The sequence below is a fragment of the Rhincodon typus genome, chromosome 26 (assembly GCF_021869965.1).
Source record: "Rhincodon typus isolate 14 chromosome 26, sRhiTyp1.1, whole genome shotgun sequence".
Taxonomy (NCBI): domain Eukaryota; kingdom Metazoa; phylum Chordata; class Chondrichthyes; order Orectolobiformes; family Rhincodontidae; genus Rhincodon; species Rhincodon typus.
This window is the reverse complement of record NC_063357.1, coordinates 33,267,705-33,278,399: the sequence shown is the minus strand read 5'-3', so window position 1 is coordinate 33,278,399 and position 10,695 is coordinate 33,267,705. Positions and strand designations below refer to the sequence as shown.

Below are 10,695 nucleotides of genomic sequence, written 5' to 3'. Positions count from 1 at the left end.
CAATACCCACTCTGAGCTCATACACCCATATCGGGTCTGCACAAAGATTTGACTGATCTTTCACTTTGTTTGACCACAGCCAATAGCATAAAATGTCTTAAAAGTTCAGGAAAACGGCTTGTTGAACATCGTGAGATTACAACACATACAGCCAGCTCCATCCAAGTCAACACATTACACTGTCAATATTGAACAGGCATTAATTTCCAGATTGATCATCATCCTGTTCTTCAGCCTGAAGGTCATGAGAAAACTGTGATCAAACTGTATGGAGGGTGTGTGGTATTTTGTTTATCTTTGTCCATTCCTTTTCTCTTTGTGTGTTTTGTTTGTTTGAGTAGTGAGCGTGGTTGACATCATCAAAGCTAATGAAGATTCTTTGAAATCTATGGAGGCAGACTGTGAAATAAGCATGTATTGCATTTCTCTGTTCATTTCTCATCCTTTGCTGAGTTACCCCTTATTTTCACTCTGATTTACTCCAGCTGTAGATGTGTTGACATCACTGACTGATAGCAATATTATGACGATATTTCTATGAGTAGCCCTCCCTCAAGGAGGAGATTTGATAGAAGGTTTCAAAATCATGAGCGTGGAAAAAGGATTGCTAACCAGAGAGCACGGACCTAAATTGTTTTGCTGAAGAAGCAAATGCAAGATGAGAAAACCCTTTTCAGGCTGGCACAATTACAACATTTAAAAGGCATCTGAACGGGTACATGAATAGGAAGGGTTTAGAGGGATATAGACCAAATGCTGGCAAATGGGACTAGATTAATTTAGTATATCTGGTGGGCATGGACAAGTTGGACTGTAGGGTGGATTTCTGTGCTGTACATCTCTATGACTTTAACTCGTTAGGGTCTGGATTGCACTGCCAGTAAGTGCAGTGAAGGCAAGTTCAGTCGAGGCATATTGGCTGTTTCTACTAAAATAATCAATGTACAAAGTTAGGGAGAAGGGAGGAGAGTAGCACAAAGTTAAAATGCTCAGTCAGCCAGTGCGGGCTGCACTGGAATAATTCTGTGATCTGCAGGAAAGGAAGCTGTCACTTCAAGAAAATCTGAGCATGTGATGAATATATTTATTGAATTGAGGACTAGCAATGCTCACAGTGACCTCTGGGAGGCACTATTATGTGGTGCACATTTGACCTCCAGTTCAAAGGTCATGCTTGTTTAATGGCTTTTAAAATTCAAATTAATAGCTTTCCCCTAAAAAGAAATAACATTTCTTATTATAGTTTGTATTCTGGCCAAAGCCATGTTTTATTTACATTTTGAAAACACCTCCCAAATTGCCAGACAAATGGAAATGCAGCAGGTGGGTCACATGTAGAAGATGCAGCTGAAGGTGAGGGACATGGAAATGTCTTTTTGCAGTTTGATGTGTTTGTTTTGTCAGTTTTTAATCAGTATATTTGGTAGTAAGTTTGCAAGGAGGTCTGCACTTGGTGGAAGAGGCTTTTTGTATTTGCACTGATGCTGTATTTAACATCAAGGCCTGTGATAGAAAGGCTGCAGTTAATTCCTGTGTAGATTGGGAGCTGGTGCTGGCTGTGGTCAGGTAGTAGAGAAACTCTTATTCTGAGAATCTTCCCGTGAGTTTCTGGTTGTCTGAAGTCACTTTCAAAACCAGGCAAACCTTGGTATAATTTTCTGAAGTTATCATTAAATGCAGGGAGGAGTTGGAAAACCATTGTGTAATCTTCCTCTCACCAGTTTGTTTGATTGCTGCTTTAAGGCAACACCAATAATCTGTCTAAATACATTGTCTGAATGCTGAGGTATCAAAGTATGTAAGTCCTGACAATTGGTTTCAATGCAGTATCACTGTATTTATTCTAATTTCTGGCATAATCTCCTGATAAGGAAGTGTTTTTTTTCTTGTAACATAAACAGGACCCCACCCTGAATCCAATTGGGGGCTGCAAATGCTGAAGTTTGTTTTTAAAACAACAAAATTTTAACCTCTGTGTTGACCAATAGTGGAGAGGCAATGGCCCAGTGGTATTATTCGCTAGGCTATTAATCCAGAAACTCAGCTAAAGTTCTGGGGACATGGGTTTGAATCCTGCTATGGCAGATGGTGGGATTTGAATTCAATTTTTAAAAAATCCAGAAGTACGAATTTACTGATGACCACGAAAACCCCATCCAGTTCACTAATGTCCTTCAGGGAAAGAAATGTGCCATTCTTACCTAGTCTGGCCTACATGTGACTCCAGACCCACAGTAAAGTGTTTGACACATGTCTTCTGGGCAATTAGGGATTTGTAATAAACACTGCTGTTGCCAGTGACATCCACATCTTGTGAATGTGTTAAAAAATACGCATTACTAAGCAAACTAAAAACCCACTAACATCGGCCTGACTTTAACAGTGTTCTCTCCAATGGTTCAGAAAGTTGCCTGTTAAACTTCACGTCAGGATTTGAGAGTATAATCTAGGTGCAGTTCTAGCTGAGTGCTGCATTGTGGAATGTATGGGGTGATTTTTTTTTTTGGTTGATGGATTAATCCAAGGTTCAGAAGAAACTGGTATGTCAATTCACGTTGTATTTTCCATTTAGTTCGATGGGTTGCAGCTCTTTTCTCTGCTGATTTGAAACGAAATATGTTTGACTCCATGTCGATCTGGCTTCAAAGGGCTGGATTTGCATCTGAAAGCAGCTGAGGGTTCAATGCAGATTATCAGCCTGACTTGATGTGAGAGCCAAGAATGTCAGATTGCATCCTCAGAGGCTGCTGTACTCTGCTGGGGTTAAGTGCTTTGATAATGGTACAATAAAGGAAGCCATTATCTGATATCTAACCTGTAGCTGATCTGGTTGCACTTGATGCTCATAGTGGGTGGAAAAAGTGGAAAACTATCTGTTTAATATCAATGTTTGAAAGCAAGAGCTTTTTAACCTTTCCTTTTAATGTTGACCAGTATTATTGAGGAAACTGAAAACCCATAACATCAGTCTGACTTTGACAATGCCCTCTCTGTCTCTGATGGTTCCCTGTTAAACCTCACGCCAGGATTTGAGGGTATAATCTAGGTGCAGTACTGGCTAAGTGCTGCACATGGTCTTTTGGCTGGGCTGTTATCCGTGGCCCCTTGTATCTATGTAGTTGAATGTGAAAGGTCCCAGAGTGTGATTGAGACCAGAATGTGCTGCTCATTCATCTAACTTGCCTCCATTGACTTGCATGATGTCTAAATATTGAGAGTGAATTGCTTTGTAATGTGCTGTTGACATGAAAGGCTGTTCTGACCAGACTCTGAGCGAGTTATTACGATCCTGGAGAGGATACCCAAAATTATCAAACTCCCAGGTGAGGAGGGATTTACTGGCTCTTCTTCTCTCTTCCCCCCCCGCCTTATTCGCTTGCCCCCTTGATTGGTGTGACCAATGTTAAATTTACAGAGAATGGGATAAAAGGAAACTTTTCGAGTTAACCAAAGAGAGAGTTTATTAACTACTAAATGCAAGAGAAATAACATAACACACAGATTAAAAATGAGAAGGGAAGTCCCAATAAAAGATAAATATGGATCAATCTCTTGAGTGATTTGTGAAGAGTAGATAGACATTGCAGTTGATTTGGCTTTGCAGGTTGATTTTGAAATTGATTTGTCCTGCTTCCTTCCATCACTGGCTGGCTTGGTAGCATTTCGGGTGAGGTGGTTCTTTACCTGCAATGGAGAGGTGACTAGCAGATGATTCTTTGGCTGTGACCTTCAAAGCTCACTCTTGTTCAAACCCAGGCCAAGACATGTGTGTACTTCTGCTCACTAATACATCCAGACTAGTGTTGAACCAGCTTTTAACCCCTGCTGTAGCCTATTGTAGAAGGGGGTAAACTCACTGGTCTCTTGTCTATTGTGTTTACAATCTGAGAGAATCCCCAGTTCACTTCAGTTTGTAGTGCACCTTCTCCCTTTGGAACTTCTTTGACTTTCACAAGTTGTGACATTTCAGGATGTGTCTCTTCAGATGACCTTTGGATTTATGTCTGCTATTATTTAGGTTGTAAGTTTTTTTTGAAGAAAAGGAATCCATGTTAGAATATAAAAGTTAAATATGTCCTTTGGATATCCTGTGGTGATGACAAAGGTAGGACATTTAATTGTCTTTTACTTCAAAATATGAGCTGGAAGTTGCAAATCCAAAACACGCAACTCTGACTTCTCGAAGCTCGCATTCCCCTCGTAGAATCCCTACAGTGTGGAAGTGGGCCATTTGGCAACCCTCCAAAGAGCATCCCGCCCAGAGCTACCCTCCCTACCCTATCCCTGTAACCCCGCATTCCCCATGGCTAACCCACCCTAACCTACACATCCCTGGACACTACGGGCAATTTAGCACGGCCAATCCAGCTAAACCGCACATCTTTGGAAACCAGAGCTCTCAGAGGAAACTCATACAGACTCGGGGAGAATGCATAAACTTCACGCAGAAACTCCCCCAGTGCTGGAATCGGACCTGGTGCTGTCCGTTTTCAAGGTTATAATGATTTTGGTGAGTTGCTGATGGGGCCAACTTGAAAACGGTAACACACACTTTACTGTGGAGTTTGGAAAGCAGCAGATTGTGTGTGGAGTGAGGGGCTAATTGTATCAATGTTGTCATCATACCTCCTGATAGCCATACTTGGCAGCTATGATGCTGGCACATGACATGGGACTGAGACCTAATGGAAGAGGACATTATAGTTAATAAATGTTAAGGTTCTGCATTAGTCTTGTGTTCAGCCCTTGTGTGTCTGGAGCTCCTAGAAAATCCTCCCAATATTCCCACACGATAAGAGACCACACCCAGAAATACATTCGTAAACATCAAGGAAAAACTGGAAGAGAAAGTCAACAATGCCCAGGAGCTACAGGCCTTAAGGGGGCAAATCACCAGGACAACCCGGTGACTATCAGAGATAGCACTCTGGGAGACGTAGACTGCAAGTCAGGTGAGCAATCAATTCTGCTTTACCCACCCAAGAACTTTTTGGAATGCAGCTGACCTTGGGCTGGCTGAGCAAAGGCAGTTGGGGCTGGAAGTCCTTTCTGGTCATTCGCCTCAAAAGCAACAGCAACAAGCGATGTGTGTAGGAAAGATGCCGCCTGCCATTTTATAAGGTCCCTGTGATGGTGAGAAAGAGGCCCTGCCCATGCTACTAAGCCATGTCAGTGATAACAGCAGTCGTTTTAAAATAGATTGCTTCAAGCCTGCAATTTTAAAATGACTGCCTTTCGGACTTCAGTTGTTCACATAGTTTATTAATGAATTGAATAATAGCATTAACAATCCAAATTTGCTGCTGATGCAAAGTTAGGCAGCATTGTGGACAGTATAGATGATAGTGTAAAATTACAAAGGAATATTGATAGACTAGGTGAATATGCAAAACTGTGGCAGATGGAGTTCAGTGTAAGCAAGTATGAGATTATCCATTTTGGAGTGAAAAAGATATAATACTGGGGACTTTCTAAATCAAATGCAGTTAAATACAGTGGATGTCCACAGAGACTTGTCAGCTTGGGTGCATAGATCTTTAAAATGCCACAAACAGGGACAGAAACTAATGAAGAAAGCTAATGGAATACAGGCCTTTATATGTAGAGGACTGGAGTATGAGGATGCCAAAGTGAGACTGCACTCCAAGGATTGTGAGCAGATCTAGGCATCACGTCTTGGGATGGGTGTATTAGCCTTGGCAATGTAAGAATGATGCCTGGAGTTCAAAGCTTAAGTTTTATAAGGACAGCTTATACAAACTAGGCTTCCTTTCTCTGGAATTTAGAAGGTTAAGGGGTGATTTGAAGGATGTTAACAGGAAAAGAGAGGATTGATAAGAATAGATTATTTCCACAGCCTAAAATTTAGGATGAGACTGTTCAGGAGAGATGTTGGGGAGCACTCCCACATACAAATGGTGATAGATGTTTGGAGCTCTCTTCCACAAATGGCAGTGGATTCAGGATCAATTATTAATTTTTAAATCTGAGGTAATGTTTTCAGCAAACCTATTAGGGGATATGGGCAAAAGGCAGGTTCGGGAGTTGGCTGCAGATCAGCCATGGTCTCATTGAATGGCGTACTCCTGTTCCTGTGGTTCTACTTGTGAAGCACAAGACAAAAGCTTTTTGAAGGAAGCATGACACAAGAAATTGCTTCTCTCGAGAAAGTCAGAGAATGAAAATCAATATTGGACTGTTAACATCGAATTCAACAGATGCCATACTGACTGTAAATTAGAGAAGTGTGCTGCACTCATTTCTATCGATGGACATAAATTGTTACAAAGAATTAGCCTTCATTGTTTGCCTGTCAAACGTCAAGGCCTGGGAAAGATTCACCTCAAAGTCAAACGTCACTTGCAGAAAATGTTAAGACACAAGGATGGAAATCTCAATCTGCAGCTAGCCATATTTACTACTCGGCAGGAAAGTCCTTTTTTTTGACTTCCGTCTCCTTTTTAAAGTGAAAGGTGTCAACAAACGGAAACCAGCAAATGAATTTAAATAAAAACTTTCAAACTCTCCAGCGGTGTAGGACAACAGAACATTGCATACTGTTGAAACCTGTCTGGTAGTACACACTTTGGAAGGTCTCTCTCTCAGCCAACTATGCAGCGTTCTGCTATGTTGCCAAACATGAATGGATTGATGGAAATTTCCATCAACTTAACATGTTTGAACAAGGTAATACAATGAGAAATACAACCAATGATAGCTAGACTCTCAGACAGCACAATCTCCACCAAGTTGGATGCAACAAACCAATTCTAGCAACTCCTGCTAGAGGAGTCCAAACTTTGAACCTCCCTTCATTAAATCCCTTTGGACATTATCGTTAAAATCATCAGCATTTTGGAATCCTGTCTGTACTGGAGATTTTCCAACAGACTATGCCCAACCACACAAAAGGTGTGGAAGGTATCACCTGTCACACAGACCTCATTCTTATTCTTTGGTTCCACTAAAGAGCAACATGACAAAAGAACATGAGGAGTCTTGGAAATGCTACAGGAGACCTGTGAATTTTCAAAGCTAGTAATTATTAGTTCTGTCACGTTTTCCAGGCAGCAGGGATCACAAGACAAAAGCCATCAGGAAATTTCCACCATCCAGAAACCTTGCACAACTCTCAACAATTTTTATGGATATGGTGAACCAGGTGGAAAGATTCTTACTCCACTTAGCCCGAGTGAATGGGTAGAAAGTAATCAGGAAACGCTTGAAATAAGATCAGACGGGGCACTGGAAGTGAGCATCAACAGCAATCAAACCAGTGAGTCAATGGGCTAGCTGTATTATCACTCGACTATTAACCTAGAGACCATGGTAGTGTTCTGGGACCTGAATTTGAATCCCAAAATGGTAGAATTAAGGTTGTCAGGAAAAACCATCTGGTTCACTAATGTCCTGTAGGGAAGGAAACTGCCATCCTTACCTGGTCTGGCCTGCATGTGACTCCAGACCACAGCAATGCGGTTGACCCTCAACTGCTTTCTTGGATGACGAACAAAAGCTGACCTAGCCAATGCCACCCTCATCCTGTAAATGAACAAAAAAAAATTGACCAAATGCTGATATAGTCAGAGATCTAAGCATGTTATGACCCCAAACTTCCCATGAGAGTAGTAGCAAAAGCATTGTCCACAGGTCTTTGAGCAGTTGTAATTTCAAAGTCATTGTGATGGAATACAGTGATCTGAATCTCAACAGAGACAAGAGTCCTCACTAAATCAAATAATGATGGAGAAAGAAGTATTGATAGTGGGCATGCAAGAAATTTTCTGACTGTACATCTTGGGCCTTCCATTGATAGTTAAAACTGATTTCAGACACCTGCTAACATGGTTGAATACTATGGCAGTTGCAAACATGCCACCCAGAATCCGCTGCATTTAATGCATATGCATTTTGGTACCATCACAAGTGAAAGTTAAAGTTAAAGTTCTAGACTGCTGATCTTCTATTGAGGATACTCAGCAACTCTCTAGAGGGAACTGATGCAAGTTTTGATCCAAGACGTTGGAGAGTTTTACAACCTTTTTAACTGCTCAGAATTTGCTAATGCACATAGAATCCCTACACTGCGGAAAGGGGCCATTCGCCCATTTGAGTCTGCGCTGACCCTTCGAAGAGCATCCCACCCAGACCCCCACCCTACCCCTGTAACCTTTTATATCTCTCATGGCTAACCCACATAGCCTACACGTTCCTCGGCACTATGGATCAATTTAGCATGACCAATCCACCTAACCTGCACATCTTTCGACTGTGGAAGGAAACCAGAGCACCCAGATGAAACCCATGCAGACGGTGATGGGTGGATTGGAGGCATAAAGTGGAAAAGTTGAGGCAGGTGTCAGGAAGTCTGCAAGTTGAGCCGGGGAGGAGAGCCAGGGGAGGAAAATGTCTCAACAGTCAATAGAGTTGAAGAGCTGACTGTGTTCCTGTGATCTGAATATTAGCATTTTCAAGAGATGAAGCAGGTGTGATCATTTTCAAACTTACACACAGGAGCTGACTATTGTCCTAATAACAACTTCTCAATGCAGTCTCCTGCATCAGAAAAGATGCCAGTGAAATCAGCATGAGATATTATAATGGTCTCTCTCTGAAAGTGGAGAGACCAAACAGAAGGTCAGAATGGAGGTAGTCCTAGAGCAGAGTTGGCTGAAACTGAAGACCCCCTCATGTGTCCTTTTATGGAATGGTAATGGTAGATCCCCAGCAGGAGGGGAGTGGGATCCTCGTGTACCTGGTTTTAGCTCTGTGTAACCAAGAGGTGGTTGGGTGCGGGGAGGAAGTGGGATTGAGAGATTTCTTCAGGCAAAAGCTAGCTTATTTTCTTCACTCTAAATTTCTCTGTCTGTGGAAGTTGCTCACAGAAGATCATTTTCAAAGTGTCAATATGGGGATGGAAAGTTAAAAGAAAAACTTTCAATTGCCTGAAATCTAACAGAAACTAGAAGCAGCCATGAATAGATAGTATCCCAAAGGATTTGTGATCTAGAATTTCCAGCTTTGGGTATATTCTTGGAGCTTTCATCTAATGAGGACCTACCTCCAGCTGCCCTACCTATTCAAATCACCATGTTCCACGTCTCCAACATGTCCTAACTTTACAGTTTTTCTAATGTTAAAAAGAATTTAACTTGTTTGCAATGCCCTTACCATTGTTTTTCCTGGATAATTTACAGCAATGACCAGGATATTAGTCCTGAATTGCTGGATCAATCCTGGGGATTTGGCTGAGGTGGAATGTTAACCAACGTGTTAACTATCAAGACTATATCAATATCCATAAATCAGAATAAAAATTGCAAATTCTGGAGAAACTTGCAGGTCAGGTAGCATCAGTGGAGAGAACACAGATTTAAAATTTCAAGTCCAGTATGACTCTTCTCCAGAACTCTAAACCTATTGTGTTTCTCTCTCCGCCAATGCTGCCAGACCTGCTGAGTTTCTCCAGCGCTTGTTTTTATTTCAGATTTCCAGCATCCGCTGCACTTTGCTTTGATTTGAGACTAAATTGGGTGTCTCTGTCTTGGCTCACAGGGCACTGAGATTTCGGAGTGTTTTTTTTTTTGCATCAGAATCCAGTTCCAGCCCTGAGCATAAATGTCTGGGTTGGACTTGGGGGGTGATCACAGCACGATACAGAAGCAAATACCTGAATATTCAAGATTTGTGAGCATGGGCAAAATAAATCACCAGCTGCGAAGATTGAAATAGTTCTGCCCCCGCTCTGCTTTCCTGATATCACTTAATTAGGAGAAGCAGTTGCTAATGGGCATTTCTGGTGCATTTATAAAGGAGATTGGAGCTAAGCAAATTTTCTTGCAAGCATATCATAATCCTACAGGAAATAAATGCTGATCTGCCTCTCATTGTTCCGTACCAACAAATGACGCCAAGTAATATCACTTAATTAGGAAGCATTGTCAATATAGAAGCTTCTTCACTGTGCTTCAGTTAAAAGATTTCCAGCTAATCTCCCATATTGATTGAAATGCAAATGCAGGATTTTGGAAAAGGTCATTTTTGGAAGGATTCCCTGAGGAAAGTATTCACTGCAATTGTCTGTTTCATGAAGACTTATTGGCTGTTACAAATCAGATCTGAGATAAGCTTTACATCTCTAGAGTAGATATAATAGAGCTCCCTTATAATTTGCTGTCTAGCAACATGGGAGCAGCTTAGGTTTGAATGGTTTGAAAAGCCATTGGAAAACCTTGCAACAAAATTTTATATTAGAATATAAAGGACAGTGCAATTGTAAAAGTGTGTGTTTGTGTTTGTGTGTGTGGATAGAGGGGGGCTACTGCTAACCAAGGTGAAAGCTGATCCATTAGAAAATTGAACATTTGTCCTGTGACTGGTAGGAACATGAAACATGATCATGAATGGGTCAAATACCAAAAGTTGTAACCAGTTTAGTGTTACCCTCTCTCCTGATCTCAGTGCCATTGTTGGTCCTGTAGGCATCATCTGATAATATGTCAGCAATCTTTGTGCAAAGATGAGAGGAAATGGATGCTTGAGAAGTGACCAGACCATGTGCAATTTACTCCAAGCTTCCTTTTGATTTGTATTCTATTATTTTGCGTGGTTCAGCATTGAGCTGGATTGTTGATTGCTGCTTTGAATTGCTTGGATAGGTTGAGCATAAAGGTTACCGTGAATTTTTTTTTAATC

At 41.3% G+C, this 10,695-nt stretch overlaps 1 protein-coding gene across 7 annotated transcripts in view; it reads left to right on the top strand.

Annotated features, from left to right (window-relative positions):
• The first annotated feature begins 1,307 nt into the window (after positions 1–1,307).
• Positions 1,308–10,695, top strand: part of fkbp6 (FKBP prolyl isomerase 6) — a 53,047-nt gene continuing 43,659 nt past the window's right edge. For 2 of the 7 annotated variants that reach the window (XM_048612694.1, XM_048612693.1), the window contains exon 1: positions 1,433–1,566. The gene's annotated coding sequence lies outside the window, so the exon portion shown is untranslated. Of the gene's footprint in view, positions 1,354–1,429; positions 1,567–10,695 lie in introns of those variants that run through there. The other 5 variants (XM_020517724.2, XM_048612691.1, XM_048612690.1 and 2 more) reach the window with 5 other exon arrangements.